This window comes from Etheostoma cragini, chromosome 16, assembly GCF_013103735.1.
Source record: "Etheostoma cragini isolate CJK2018 chromosome 16, CSU_Ecrag_1.0, whole genome shotgun sequence".
Lineage (NCBI taxonomy): Eukaryota > Metazoa > Chordata > Actinopteri > Perciformes > Percidae > Etheostoma > Etheostoma cragini.
Window position 1 is genome coordinate 3,064,693 of NC_048422.1, and position 15,280 is coordinate 3,079,972.

The 15,280-nt window shown below is 42.1% G+C and overlaps 1 protein-coding gene across 1 annotated transcript in view; it reads right to left on the bottom strand.

Moving 5' to 3' along the window:
* The window catches only part of dcc (DCC netrin 1 receptor), a gene marked incomplete at its 5' end in the record, with an annotated part of 178,856 nt that overhangs the window by 78,210 nt on the left and 85,366 nt on the right, over positions 1-15,280 (bottom strand). The window lies entirely within an intron of this gene.

Here is a 15,280-nt window from a genome sequence, read left to right on the forward strand (position 1 = left end):
GAATGGAGCTGCAAAACATCCTCTGGCTGAGGACACGGGCTGATTCTGAGACAATGGGCACACGGGCAGAAGTAAAAGTCCCCCTCTCCCCAAATGGTAAAAAGTCCCCCAACTGAAAGTGAGTTAAAACAGATGCTTTGTTGGCAGCCTATCTCATTTTGAATCTTTTTTTTCGTAGTTATTTTGTGTCCCTTTGTGCTAATGTTGCATCTCTTGGTAGTTACTTTGTGCTTACTGTGCATCTATAGATAATTACTTTGCATCTCTTTGGGCTCATTTCGCATCTCTTTGTAGAGACTTTGCTTCTCTTTATGTTCATTTTGCATCTCTTTGCAGGTACATTGTGTCTCTTTTGCTTATTGTGGATCTCTTTGTGATTGCTTTCCGTCTCTTTGTGCTCATATGTTTACATTTACTTTGTGACTCTTTGTGCTCATTTTGCATGTCTTCGTAGTTGCGTTGCCTCTTTTTGTGGTCATTTAGCATCTCTTTGTAGTTGCTTTGTTTCTCTTTGTGCTTATTTTGCATCACTTTGCAGTTACTTTGTCTGTGTGCTCATTTTGCATCTCTTTTCACAGTTACTTTGCATCTCTTTGTGCTCATTTTGCATAAGTTACTTTGCATCTCTTTTCACAGTTACTTTGCGTCTCCTTGTGCTCATTTAGGATCTCTTTTCACAGTTACTTTGCGTCTCTTTGTGCTCATTTTGCACCTCTTTTCACAGTTACTTTGCGTCTCTTTGCACTCATTTTGCATCTCTTTTCACAGTTACTTTGCGTCTCTTTGGGCTCATTTTGCATCTCTTCATAGTTACTTTGTCTTTTTGCTCGTTATGCATTCCTTTTCAGTTACTTTCTTTGTAGTCTTTGTAGTTGCTTTATATCGGTTTGTGGTACTTTTAAATAATTTGCGGGTATATTTTGAATGGTGCGGAAATATCCGAAAACATCTGGTTTTGTAATGCTAGAAACAATGGGTTCTGGATTCTAAAATCAGTTCTGCTCCCCAACATGTAGTTTGATAAACACATTACAGACAATTTCCTTCGGATTACCCATATCATGACTATATTTGAAATACGAAATTAAAAAGGCAAAACAAGACCCCAATCTGAGTCAGAGTATGAAAAAAACTAAAAGAAACATCAAAGCATCATTTCTGCATAGATACTGTGGCAGTGCAATGGGGATTTCAAATGATGCTAGATGCAACATTTCTACCACCTGTTACCACGATGTCTCGCAAAGATATTGTGATGCACGTTTGTCTTTGTGTTTTTGTTTTCCAATGAGTGCGATGCTGAGCTTGTGTCTGTGTTTTTCTGTTTTCATGGAATCGTTCTAGTTGTGGTAGTTTGAATTTCAATGCATGTGTCTAAGAGTGTGCATGCGTGTATATACATCACATAAATCTCTGTTTGAATACGTATCTGTGTGTGTTTGTGTTGCACAAATTTTAATTGCTTTATTTGCATGCTAACAACCCACCTCTGACACACACACACACACACACACACACACCCACACACACACACAGCAGATGTTTGCTCGGCCCCTAGTGTGCTCTGTTCTGTGAGGCAGCTGCCATCAACCATTCTGCTGATATACTCAGTACGACCCTGTACGTGCTATGGTTATTTCTGTGTGTGCGTGTGCGTGTGTGTGTGCGCGTGTGTCTTTGTGTGTTAGGCTGAACATAAATGAAGATTAATGAATTAGAAAAGTAGAAAAAAGATTCTCTCTCTCACTCTCTCTGTGTGTTTCTCTCTCTCTCTCTCTCTCTCTCTCCCTCTCTCTCTCTGGTGTATCCCCCTCTCTCTACCTCTCCCTTTTTTGTCTCAACCTTAAGTCTTTCATCACTTTTCTTGCTAGTTGTGTATATATTGCACTACTCCTACTCTTGCATCTACCAATTCTATGAATTTCAAATGAATGGGTTCCTGTTTAGATGAACAGTGTTTAGGGCCGGTGCATGGAGCTTTCTTGCGGAGCGCAGCAGCGTGTGATGTCATCCAGCAAATTTCGGTGACTCGTTTCACGTCACGGATCTCGGCAGACCGCCGCTGGGAGCTCCACATATCGGCGTCATGGCGGGAAGCCAAACACTGTTGCTCTAAACACACTGCCCACACCCAGAGCTGGATTAAAATCTGCCAAATATCTCTTTAATCATCAGTCTTTAGAAACTTAATACAATAGTCCTTCTTCTATGACGGACATGTTGACATGTCATAGTAGGATAACCACGGGTGTATTCAAAACTATTAATGATGGCTGCATTCCAATTAGGAGAGGTGTTGAGCATGCTGACTCACTGGAATAGCTCACTGGGATTCTGGATGGAACCGAGGCATCGTTAGGTTATCAATTATAGCTTTTCCTTTTACGAAAAGTCAAATGTCTGTTGTGAAAAAGGTCCATAATGTGTGTGTGTGTGTGTGTGGGGGGGGGGGGATAAAAGAATCTTAGTCTATTGGATAAAAGAATCTTAGTCTAATCTAATCTCTATTGTGTGTATAGAGTTTTGCTCCAAATGACCAGATATACCGTAGAATGACAGGTGATGTGATGCCCACTGTCCCAAGTTTTGAGACGAGGTGGCTAATCGTAGCATGCTAGCTCGTTCTCAATGGAAAACCACTGCTCCAACAGCCACTAGTTGACCATAATCTCCAAACAAACTACTTCTTGTCCCTGTTGTGCGGGTATTCCACGAGTGGCCCTGGTCTAGAAAAAGTCTCCCAGCTAATCCTGCCTTGGACTGACCAAAGTTGGAGAAAGAGTTATCTAGCTGATGGGATCTTACCGAGCTACTGAGCATGTGCAGGCCCCTTACAAAGATAGTAGAGAAGTGAGATGTCTCACTCTGTTTTTTGAAAATGAAACCATGGAAACCTATTTGGGTACTACCTCAAAATACAATTATGATCCTGAAAATGAGCAGAATATGGGTGCTTTAAAAAGCAGGGAGAGGGGGGTTTACGGTAACACATTTCAAATTAGATATGAGTCAAGTTATAGTTTGCATTTGCATGTTTTAACACATATTTCACGTATCCTATATCATACAAAGCGCGGGGAATTTAGCAAAATCCCTGTAGCTGACCAGTCTAAATCCTGAGTCCTTTTTATCTGCGACGGACACAAGGCCGAGTTAAAATGCAGTCGATTCCGAGACCTTCAAAGATTTGGTCTTCAGACCAACTTGACACCAAGGCTGATCTCAAGTACTACAACAAGGGTGCCAAGAAAGGAAAAGACCAAAACAGCTAGCAAGCAAACCTGGATGGTTTCAAACACGTCAGGTTTCCGACATTGACTTTGCAAATGTTTTAATGAGGATTGAAATGCATTTGGCTCATGTAATAGGCATCAAGGATACACACAACACATTTTTACAAAAAACGGAATGTAAACACAAAATTAAGTCATGCAGGTTACCTTGAAAACATCCACTCGGAATCACCTGTACTACAACTAAAGTTACCTACAGTGCTCCTCCAGCCAATCAGAAACCAGATCTTCAGTGGTACAAAATTCCCAAACAGCGTCAATTTAAGTGGATTGTCATAATATCCAAAACATGTGCAGCTCAGAATCAGAGGGCCACCTAAACATGTACAGTGTTACTCGCACACACACACACACACTCAGAGCAATGGTGTGTGTATCCCTCCATCAGCTGTGCTGTAAGTCATCATGCCAACGAGCAGTTTAAATATTCAGCCAGTGTTACTGTGACAACGGTCACAGAGGAATTCATTAACATTTAGCTGCACCTGTTCCCTCTGCTGCTCCTCATCCTGCTAATTGATTTCAGCAGAACCGACTACCGAGCGGGATGAGGGAGGGAGGGGAGAAGATGGGAAAAGCCGAAGGATGGAGGGAGAGAAAAATGAAGCGACAAATTGAATAAATGTGTGTGTCGGCCAAATTCCTTCATATACTCGCTCTCTTGCTATCTCTCCGCTCCGGCGTCACAATGCGCCTCATTAACTAATTAGCCACTTTGACAGGACAATTGGATGTGAGGTCTCCATGGAAACGACACAGAAGTTAAACTGGCGTTGGAACAAAACACAGAAGCAAACCACCCAAGAAGGGAATACGACACCTCCACACCACACACACACACACACACACAAACACACACACAAAGACACACACACTATAGGGCTGGGCATCGAGAACCGGTTCCAGATTTAACAAGTTTGGTTTCCGTAGCCGCCACAGCACTTCCTGATGCTTGTTGTGTTGCAGCCACGGACATAGACAGTTGAAGAAATGGACCATCAGATCCCGTTCTGGACGGAGACCAGTGAAGTCTATTAGAAGCTCTTTCCCGGTGATGCTGAGCGTTACTGAGCAGCCTCCAACTGAGCTTGAAAACGTAGATGTGACGTGAGCAACCTGTCTGAAAGTTGTAAGTCTTCTGGTAGCTGTGCAAGAGAAATCTCAATCATTCCCAGTCACCAGAGACAGAGAGGTAGGTATATGTTAGGAGATAACATAGACACAGGCTAATTACTGCTAGCTAACATGCTAGTTAACGTTAGTAATTAAACCGAAACAGCTGATGGAAGTCCAAAATGTCTGCCAGCTTACCCTGTACTATACAGTGATTCCTCTACTTTGCAACAGTAAGTTAGTTGAGGCTTGCTTACCCCCTTGGCAACAGAGCACAGAAAGCAGCGCTCCAAAGAGTGGCATTATTTTATGTTAAAAAAGCCTGGTAAAACCGTAAATCTCCACGGACTGAAAATAAAATGTTCCTCTTATGTGTGAAATAAGCATGGGACCCATTTGAACTCCACCCCTCAACTAATCGAACTTGGAAATCGCTAAGGATGAATCAAAATAGGAATCGGAATTGTTCAAATCAAAACAATGCTCAACCCTAGCCATTAATGGAAGGGAAATACTTCTCCAATAAAACTCTTGCAACTGCTTTTGGTGATACTACTATTAGAACTGCTGTCAACACCAGTGCTGCTGGATTATGGAAAAAAAGTCTTTGTGAAATTTCCCTTCATATCTCTCATGTTTTTCCTTCAGAACGCAAGTAAATAAAATAAGAGTTTACTTGCAAAATGTCATGTCCAAAGTAGCTGTTTTTATTTTTATTGTGATTTTGGCCCACCAAAACAATGAAAATAAAAGATTAGTGGCTCAGGCCCAGTGAACACTCGTGGTGCTGCTACTACTGCTGTCGTTTTTCTGCAACTGACCAATCCTTTCTTTTGTGCTCGGCTAGTTCAGTTGGTAAAGAGCGGGCCCACGTGCACAGTACAGGTTTTTTATACGACGCAGACTCCCAGGTTTACAATCCGACCTGGGGCAATTTCCTGCATGTCTTCCCCTCCCTCTCTTCTATCATACGTAAGCTGTCCAAATGATTATAGGCGTAATGTCCAAAAAAACAGTGTCCCGTTGGATGGCTTGCTTAAGAAGAGTTGAAAATTGGCAGACAAGGATTTCATTCTGCTATTGGAAAATAGTCTGCAACAGTGGAATCGCTTGAAAAGTCATCTGGTGAAAGGTTGCATAATGTGTTAATGACTGGAAAGACTGTGGATCTCGCAGGGTTGCACATTGCTAGACTACAACAAAAAAAGTAACCAAGCTAGGTGGCGTTAGCTTGTAACTTAGGGGAAAAATTGCAGAGATTGGCGTTTATTCACCGGTAAAACTCCTGCTGGATGACCATGATTGAATCGATTGAATGATTGAAAACCGTAAACCTTCCCTCTTTAGCGTCAGCTTAACGCGGGGCCATAGCAACCATTCCTGTTGGTGCAGGAGCGTGAGCACGGTGCACAACCATTGGTTGTTGACAACGGTCACATGATTTAACTTCAATACTAAGACGTTAGGATAGCATCAAACATGTTAGATTTTGTCGGAACATCAAAACGGGAAAAGGACTGACTGGGACTGAGTTTTAGGACCTTACACCAGAAGACTCTCACGGCTATATTTTAACGATCTAAGCACACGGCGTAAAGCGCATGGCGCAGGTGCGTTTAGGGCGTCTCCAAATCCACTAATAATAAAAAAGGGTCTGTGGGCCAGGCACATGTTTCAGAAGTGTGTAAAAAGTATTTAGTGTCTTATTTAATCATAGGTGTGTTTTGGGTGTAAAATGCAATCAACCAATCAGATCGTCATGTCCCATTCCCTTTAAAAGCCAGGCATGTTTGCACACTTGTTTTATGATAGGGGATTTGCAACATCATGTTTTTTATTGTAATCTTTAGCATGGTTGTGTGCGGCTGCGCTTCCCGTTTTGTGTGTAACAAGCATAATGTGTATCCCTGTGTGTGTCTGTGTGTGTGTGCGTGCAACAAGCCTAGGCACATTTTACTAATGCGCCGCTAAAAATACCAATAAAATGCTGCGTTATTGTTTTTAGACCAGGTTTTTAACGGTCAATGGTGACATCACTTCCCGCTGCCTCAAGATAGCGATAGCAATGCACCCAGAATGCACCTGAACACTCCTTCCTGTAAGACCAGCACAGCCATGAGAGCTATTTAAACAATGTGGCCGCTGGATAGTCTTAAAATTGAAGGGACACTCGGGCTTTGTGCCGGGTGCAAAATAGGGCCCTCAGGATTTGTTATTGGAAAATAGTCTGCGACAGTGGAATCGTTTGAAGTTGTTTGGTGTAAGGTTGGCATTTGTCGGCATAAGCCGTTTCGGATGTTCTTTCTTTCCTCGTGTAAATTAGAGGTGAAGTGGCCTCAGGCTGTACTGTAACACTGAATCAATTCGCTGTTTTGGGAGCAGACGTTCCTCCTGATCCTGCTTTGTATTCCAATGCAGTTGGCATTGTAAAGCAGCAGGGCAAGTGAAGCCGTGGCCTCGCTCATTGCCTTCAAACAGGCCGGGCGCCGTCCGTCTGGTTAAATGTTTCCCCCCATACGATTGGGGGCGGTGGGGGGTGCACGGAGATTTGCAGAAAGCTGATGGAGATAACACGGATAATAATAATAGTCATGATGATAACCACAAGTGATAATTACAAGAAGCAGAGACATTTGAGGGAAACTTAATGAAGATAATGAACACAGACAAAACTGCTAACTTTAATTAATTTATACTAATAATTAAATATCTGTCACTACTACTGTTGCCACAGCAATGTCATTGAAAGCACTTGCTGTGCTTGATGAATATACTGAATGGACAGGAAGGTACATGAATAACTGATTTAATTAAGGAAATGATGGATAAGTAACTTGATCGATTGATTGATCAGAACAAGTTTTCTGGTATAGGGTTGTATGCATATTGCCTTTTTTTATAGTTAATGTTTTAGTGTTGGCTAAGACCGAATTAGGCTCAATGACAACGCATATTGCATGTTACAAAAGAATCTATTCAAAACAATTCGATTACTTTTCTGATTAAAGATGTAAAAGGTATGGACATTTCAAAACTGATTGTACAACCCCAAAAGTATTTTCTCCTCTTCCCATTCAGACAAGAGTATTTCATTCATGAGTCTATATATCAATTTGCTTATTCTTGCTTTTATCTTATGTCATAGTGAAATCATTCTGTATCTTGCATTTTGATTCATTTTTTTCAATTCTTTTATACGTTATTCTAAAGGAACTGTTTCATAATAGTACAAAAAATCAAGCAAGGTATCACACCAGTATATTTTAAATGAAAAAAAAGGCTTTTATTTGTATTTGCTGAGCTGTATGTGTTAGAATAAAACAAGCTTAGTTAAGATAAGTTAAGGTATTTCATCTAGTGCAAAGCCTTGGTAATAAATATCCTTCATGCTGCAGTTTGTATGGGTGAAATAGGAAAGTCAGCGAAAGATATGATGGAGCAAAGGTTCTTTGAAATGTTCGTACGCATGAGTTCGTCAAGTTTGTTTTTAAGATCCCATTTTTAGCATGGGAGGCCTCTTCCTGGTCCCCGTGTAGCAACGGTGAGACAGCTGATGTTGTCTGAGTGACCCCCCTGGGATGGTACAGGGCTGGATTGGAATATCCGTTCACACTAACATTACGTTACTAAAGAGCGAAGGGAGATGGTTACGGAACTGCTGCTTTCACTGTCCATGATGATAACTATGGCAATGACGAAGATGGTGACACACATAACACTCAGCAACTAGACCCCGTTAGTAGCAGTCACCCTAATCAATGTGTTATGATTGAAGATGATCTAGCACTCTGGCCAAAACAGCTGTCGGACAGAGAGCACGTCTTTCTCAGATAACTAAAGACTGAAAAGGGGGAGAACAAGGGTTGTGGAGGGCCCCATGTCTGTGTTTGCCTTAGGCCTCAAAATGACTAAATCCGCCCATGCATCGTTTTTTAATGAGGAGGTGTACTATAATTCTGAAGTCAGATTAGTCTTTGGAATTGTGTTTTTTTTTTTACATTTGACCAATTATTCCAAAAAAATTAAAATCACTTTATTCTCTGAAAGACAGTTAGATTGCCTTTTAAAGATCCTTTCTGAAATTCCTCTTGCACCATCCAGCTCAACAGATAGATCACATAGACAGACAACACACAAGACCAACCATCTCTACATTATTATATAGGAAAGTGCAGTGCCATTAGCAACAGTGGGCTATCAATAGTACGGTGCATCATCATCAGTGACACTCAAACGTGGTGCCAACTTGGAATGATGCCCCAGCGCTGCCTGGAAGGAATGTGTGGATGAGATGACGCGCGGCACAGCATCTTGAAAGAAAAAGGGGTGAAAATTAGCAGTGATGGAAGTAAGTGTCCATCACTGCTGATCAGAGCTAGTGCAGATTAATTTGTCCCGGGAATAAATGCAGATTATAACCTTTCCCACTGCAGTCTTTAAACTGTGTGTAATACTGTATGTCTAATGTGTTTTACTTTGTCACTTGTCAAGCTGCTACAGTAAGAAACCTCTTCTCATTGACTTGTCTGGAAAAGTAAAGGTAACACACAGACAACAGACCAAAAGGCAGATGTTAGTGTTTTTTTGTTGTTTAGTGGGAACTTTATTAGCTCCTGTGTTTCTGATGCCGGACAGACACAGTGCATTTAATTTAGAGGCACCGTCAGTCAGTTATTGAATTCCCATCTCCCTCTCTGTACAGCTGAGCACTTTGTCCAACCGATGGATGAAAACTCTTTGAAGGGAAACAAAACTTTAAACTGAATCTGGATTTAATTCACTGGGGTTCTCTTTTGTTTCTGTACGCTGTTAGGGCTGCATACAGAGCACTTCATCCACCCTGTGACCTCCACACACACACACACACACACACACACACACACACACACACACACACAGACACACACACACACACACACACACAGGGCCAGGTGAGTAAACACTCCCTGAATTCAATCTGTGATTGTTTGTTCATGTCCTCTGGGTAAGAGCTGCAATCACATTGACTGTGTGTGTGTGTGTGTGTGTGTTTGTGTGTTTTAATGTCCTCTGGGTAAAAGGAGCAATCACATAGAGGGCAGACTGCCTTTATTTGCTTTGCAATACAACATGCAACACCTTGCTCTGCCATGCAGTGTGTGTGAGTGTGTGTGTGTGTGTGTGTGTGTGTGTGTGTGTCAGCATCTGTTAGGCTTTAGAGCAGTATATTAGGAATGCAAATGGAGATGTGTTGGAGTAGTTGGTTCTCCGTTTACGTGTGTACACAGACAATATTTTGGAGGAATTTTCAGTGGTTTGAGTAGTCGAGCCGTCACCTGTGATCCGGTTACCAAGTACAACACTAACATTTAAACAGATTGAAAGCTGCTGCCAGTCTCACATGGATCAGCAGGTCTTAACAGTCATAGAGGGGCTTACAGGGTTATTTCGGACCCACACATGCTGACTCCCAGCACATCAGGTGTACGTTTAAGTGACATGTGGGACATGAACGAGACCAGGGCTTTCTGCTTTCTTTGTGCTGGCGTTCTAACTCCCGGTGGATCTATGAGGACTATGGTTACCTGCTCCTCAGATCTCTGCAGGGTAAATCCAGACAGCTAGCTAGACTATCTGTCCAATCTGAGTTTTCTGTTGCACGACTAAAAGCACTTTTTATCTTACACATGTTCCACCAAAACAAGTTCCTTCCTGAGGCTATTTTGCCAAGGCACCATGGCTCCCTCCGGCGCGTACACCTTGATACAGTATTTCAGATTTCAAACTCCTTTCAAAATCACTTCAATGTATCTTGTATTTCTTGTTGACAGTGGAAAAAAGGGAATGTTATCTTCTAGACAGATATGAAACCTGAGTTTTTGCTGAAGACTCTGTCAGGCCTCAAAATGAACACTAGAAAATGAGCTCAGCTGGACCCTTCGCCGCTGGTTCTTTCAATTCATGTTTGAATGAGTCTTCAGGTTCTCCAGACGGTCCATCACATGTGAACCCCGATACAGTTTTAGGGGACCAGTAAGGTCTATATAAAAGTATCCAAAGAGCACCAAATCTCGGTAAGGGTTGCAGTATCCTGGATGTTTGCAGCATCCACTCCTGATCCTGACTCTGACAGCCACAGAAATTGTGACCCTAAATGGACTCTCTGGAGAATTCTGGGGGGAAAAAGGCATGCAGACTGTTAACTCTAGCTGTGTGTTCAACCAAGCATTCAACAACACACACACACACACACACACACACACACACACACACACAACACACACAGACAGTAACGCTCTACTGACTGGAGGAAATGTCAGATTTGTCTGAAAAGTTGGTTTGACGGGTGCAACTTGATGGGAGAACCACAATTCACATTTTGTCCTTCTGCCAAAAGCTGCCAAGAAACTGACTTCACACACACACACACACACACACACACACAAACACACACACACACGCGCGCACACACACACACACACACACACACACACACGCACACAAATAATTGTTAATTAATTTGTGAGCAGGATGCAGCACGAGTTCAGCCCAGCTTGGAGTTCCCATGCCGTTTTTATTGATTTTTTCCAATAAATCAGCACAATGTCTGCTGTGGTGTTCTGATGCTTCAATGGATTCAACTTTAGCTTGCCTATGCCCCCCCCCAGTGGTTTGAAATGGTGATAGGTATAAACCGAGACCATGGGTTTCCTGTTCTGCCTTTGAGAAAACCAAAGCTCAGATGGGCCAATCTGGAATCTTGTTGCTTATGAGGTCATAAGGGGCAAGGTTACCTCCCCTTTTTCTGCTTTCCCCCGCCCAGCCTACTTTTCTACTTGCTTTTAGTCTGACTCCACATGTCGACTGTAAAGCCTGCCGTTGGCAGCCTATTCCCTTCTGCTATCTATTTTGCAAAGGGCACCGTCATCCGGGACAATCGCCCAAGACCGTTGGTTTAAAGAAATGCAAACAAGCCAGAGAGTTTTCTCCCCTATTCCAGGGTACAGCCAGAACTAGGGATGTGTATCAGTTGAAGAATGATAATATTAGTACCCATGAAGTGATAGTGATATTCTTTCTTACACATCACACTTTACATTAAATTGAGCAGCAGTGATTGGCAACAAGCAAAACCACACACATTTTTTTCTAGATGCAGGTAAACAAAATATTAAAAGCAGGTATCGTTTGCATGGAGAAGCCTCAATATACTGGGTGCTGGGTTTTTCGGGCGATACATCAAAAGGCATTGAGTACCTATACCCAGTTCTAGCCAGACCTTTCTGCAGCGCTGTGGACCTCTGGCCATGTGAGACTAACTTGCTTTTAACTGCTTGCCATTGCTATCTTGGACAGCTTTCAGTCAAGGATATTGCAACACATTTAGTAACCCACCATTGTTAAAGTAACAACCGCAGCCCGGCTATCCAAGGAAGTGAAGCCTGCGCGCTATTACAGCCAGTCAGCTCAGGTCTGCTGCAATGTCCCCATGGGATATTCTCACTGCAACATACAATCAGCGCATCCACCAGAGCTGTAGCCAAGACCACATGAACCGAGACCACGTCATAATCAATGACCAAAAACACCAACAAAAAACTAATTTTAGATTCTTCTTCATTCTCCTCTTTTATTGCCATAAGTGGATGATGAGAAATGCCTTGATAGAATAATCTACAGGCAGTTATTGGTGGCCTTATCCCGTGTGGAAATAAAATCCAGAGTCCTCTTTATCTGCGACAGAGACAAGGCCAAGCCGAAATGGGGTCCATTCCCAGACAAACCCAAGACATTCAAAAAGAGCGAGTATTACAACACTACTAAAGCCAGCCTGTGTATTGATTGTGTTCTTAAATTTTCCTCTGAAAAGATGTGTCCTTAAAGAGACCCTTTTATGCATTATTGGATTTTTTCCCCGTCTTCAGTGTGTTATATAGCCGCCCTTTGCTGGGTTTCCCTCCTCCTCTCTCTCCCCTTTCATGACTAAGCTGTCCTGTCACAAACAAAGGCCTAAAATGCCCCAAAAATTATCTTTGAAAAAAGTGTATATTGTAAATAGTTCCCAAACCTGCCTTCAATCCATTATTGATATTTCACTTCGGCAAGTGGAAGTAAAAAAACATCTTCCACAACATCAGGGTGCTCAGAGTGTCTCGTTGTAAAGATAAGGAATATGTTCTCCTGGAGGCCAGCAATGATTTAGCCCTGATCATCATGACTCAAACAAAGGGCACAGAGCCACACGCAAGTGTCGTTTCTAGTTTAAGACCGACACGTCTTCTTTAGTCTGTTGGTGTCTGTCTTCTTTAGTCTGTTGATGTCTGTCTTCTTTAGTCTGTTGGTGACTGTCTTTAGTCTGATGATGTCTGTCTTCTGTAGTCAATGTCTTTTTTCTTTAGTCTGTTGGTGGCTATCTTCTTTAGTCTGTTGGTGTCTGTCTTCTTTAGTCGGTGTTCTTCAGTCTGATGTCTGTCTTCTTTAGTCTGATGTCTGCCTTCTTTAGTCTGATGTCTGCTTTCTTTAGTCTGTTGGTGTCTGTTGATGTCTATCTTCTTTAGTCTGATGTCTGTCTGCTTTAGTCTGATGGTGTCTGTTGATGTCTGTCTTCTTTAGTCTGTTGGTGTCTGTTGATGTCTGTCTTCTTTAGTCTGATGTCTGTCTTCTTTAGTTTGCTGATGTCTGTCTTCTTTAGTCTGATGTCTGTCTTCTTTAGTCTGTTGGTGTCTGTTGATGTCTGTCTTCTTTAGTCTGATGTCTGTCTTCTTTAGTTTGCTGATGTCTGTCTTTTTTAGTCTGTTAGCGTCTGTTTCTTTAGTCTGTTAGCATCTGTTTCTTTAGTCTGTTGGCGTCTGTCTTCCTTAGTCTGTTGGTGTCTGTCGATGTCTGTCAGTGTCTGTCGATGTCTGTCTACTTTAGTCGATGTCTGTCTTCTTTAGTCTGTTGGTGTCTGTCTTTACTCTGTTGATGTCTGTCTCATTTAGTCGATGTCTGTCTTCTTTAGTCTGTTGGTGTCTGTCTTTAATCTGTTGATGTCTGTCTACTGTTGTCAATGTTTTTTTTCTTTAGTCTGTTGGTGTCTGTCTTCTTAAGTCTGTTGGTGTTGGTCTTTTTTAGTCTGTTGGTGTCTGTCTTCTTTAGTCTGTTGATGTCTGTCTTTAGACTGTTGGTGTCCGTCTTCTTTAGTCTGTTGATGTCTGTCTTCTTTAGTCTGTGGATGTCTGTCTTCTTTAGTCTGTGGATGTCTGTCTTCTTTAGCCTGTTGGTGTCTGTTGATGTATGTCTTCTTTAGTCTGATGTCTGTCTTCGTTTGTCTGTTGGTGTCCGTCTTCTTTAGTCCGTTGGCGCCGTCTTCTTTACTCTTTTGGTGTCTGTCTTCTTTAGTCTGTTGGTGTCTGTCTTCTTTAGTATGTTGGTGTCTGTCTTTACTCTTCTTCTTTTAGACGAAATAAAAATAATAAGTAATGAAAAATGCAAAACTATAACAACCTTGGCCCCCGCTAGATAAATGTGGGCAGCGTTCACTGTTTCGTGGGAAATAATGCAAAGTCGAGCTTCATGCACATCACCCTGAACTGTAAGTAAGAAGTTAAACTTCATTCAAATGCCAGAGCCCATTCTTTTTTTGGAATTATTAGAATACAGACATTAAGAGAATAAATCGTTATGCAAGATCTTTTACTAGAAATCAGGGCCTGAAATTAACACCCGACCAACCGCAAAATGCAGGTGAATATTGCCATTGGCGGGTAACACTGTCAATCTTCCTGCCACGTTGGCAGGTAGCCAATGAGAATTGAGTGATTCAGAAGCGTAACGGTAAGCAGGGTACACAGTTGCTTACGGGCTCTGACCAATCAGGGACTCTCATTACTGGAAGACATTGATTGACAGCCAGGGGCCCCTATCGCATTTTCATTACTCGCAACAATCCCAGCAGTCCCACGTGCAGCCACTGACCAATCAGGAGTGAGAACGGGTCATGTGCGCGCGCGCGCGCGCACACACACACACACACACACACACACACACACACACACACACACACACACACATACATAAACACAATCACACAAAAGACACAGATGAGATGTACAGGATGACCTAAATTGAGAACACCTATTATTGTAAGTGCATTGATAAGTTAATGTCCGGTCCTTTGCAATCATGAAGTGCTTCGAGAGACTGGTTCCACTACATATCAAGGACTACCTGCCCCCAGGCCTAGACCCCTATCAGTTCGTATAGAGCAGGGGTTCTCAACCTTTTGCAAGCTGGCCCCCCCAAAGCTGGTTCTTGCAGTTGGGGCCCTAGTGCCCTACGCCCCCCACACCACGAACGAACAATAGATAGATAGATAGATAGATAGATAGATAGATAGATAGATAGATAGATAGATAGATAGATAGATAGGCTATTTTTTTTAGGCCCACATTATTATTAATATTATTATCAGTAGCGGTAGGTATGCCTATTATTATTACTAGGCTATTTTATAATTGGCGGTAGTACCAGACTTCTAATGTGAGCTTGCAGATATTATTATTATTATTAGTAGTAGTATTATTATGAGTAGTATTAGGCCTATCATCATTACTAGGCTATTGCTATATATTTATATGAGGTTACATGCTTTATTGTTGTTATTATTGTTATTATAATAATAATGGGCCGCCCCATATTTTGCCGTGTACAAAGCAATTTCTTTGGGTGTTTATCCTTCAGGGTTTAAATTGGGATTTGTTATATGTGGGGGGATGGGGCTCTCCCTAGGGGGGTCTGGGGGTATGCCCCCCCAGGGAAAAAGAATTTGAAAAATACACCATTAAATGGCACTTTCTGGAGAGTTTTTTGGCAAAAAAATGTAGAAATCAAGTGTTACATGATATGTGCAAAAC